Source organism: Papaver somniferum, unplaced genomic scaffold (assembly GCF_003573695.1).
Source record: "Papaver somniferum cultivar HN1 unplaced genomic scaffold, ASM357369v1 unplaced-scaffold_61, whole genome shotgun sequence".
NCBI lineage: Eukaryota > Viridiplantae > Streptophyta > Magnoliopsida > Ranunculales > Papaveraceae > Papaver > Papaver somniferum.
Window position 1 is genome coordinate 902,655 of NW_020648860.1, and position 918 is coordinate 903,572.

General features: G+C 38.7%; 1 long non-coding RNA gene across 1 annotated transcript; it reads left to right on the forward strand.

The window, feature by feature from the left end:
* Positions 1–8: 8 nt before the first annotated feature.
* LOC113343585 lies at positions 9–883 on the forward strand. Its single transcript, XR_003357309.1, has 2 exons — positions 9–346; positions 394–883. It is a non-coding gene; the product is annotated as an uncharacterized LOC113343585 (long non-coding RNA).
* Positions 884–918: the final 35 nt, after the last annotated feature.

Genomic DNA, 918 nt, shown 5'->3' on the forward strand with positions numbered 1-918 from the left:
AGCTACTTTACCATATTCCGAATTCAACGGTTTCAATAAAGCTCCTACATTTGTTCGTCTTGGACCAGATCTAGAACTACCCTCAACGGTTTGTGTAGCCATAAATACTCTTGCATTGGTTGAGATCTGTTGACTTTGTATACCATTCCGTTGTAAATAAACGATCTTATCATAGATCCATTGTGGTCTTGAAATTATATAATAATGGAAACAGCAACCCTAGTCGCCATCTTTATATCTGGTTCACTTGTAAGTTTTACCGGGTACGCCTTATATACCGCTTTTGGGCAGCCCTCTCAACAACTAAGAGATCCATTCGAGGAACACGGGGACTAGTTGAAGTAATGTAATGAGCCTCCCTATAGGGAGGCTCATTACATTACTTCAATTGAGATAATGAAAAATTATTTCTTAGTCGGAACCTTCGGTGGTTCTCGAAAAAAGATAGCGAAAAAAATAATCCCTAGAGTCGAGACTAAGATGAATGTATAAACCAATGCTTCCATAGATTCGATCGTGGTTTACAATTATAGCTTCCACACCTGTTCATTTGGGATCAGCTCCCAGATAAGATAAAGAAAGGACAAGAATCAAAGAAAAAACGGTGATTCAAATCAAGATTTCTCCAGTACCTTATGTTATGTTAAATCACAAAAAGAAAAGAAAATAGAGTCGAAAGAAACCATAACTGTTGTCTCAGACTACCTGTCTCTTTGTAGTTGGATCTCCAAGTTTTTGGAATGCTCCAAATTCCACTTGAGAATCCAAATCTGGGTCAATACCAGCAAAAACATCTCTGAACAAAGTTCTAGCACCATGCCAAATGTGTCCGAAAAAGAAGAGCAAAGCAAATGAGGCATGCCCAAAAGTGAACCAACCCCTTGGACTGCTACGAAAAACACCGTCGGATTTCAAAGT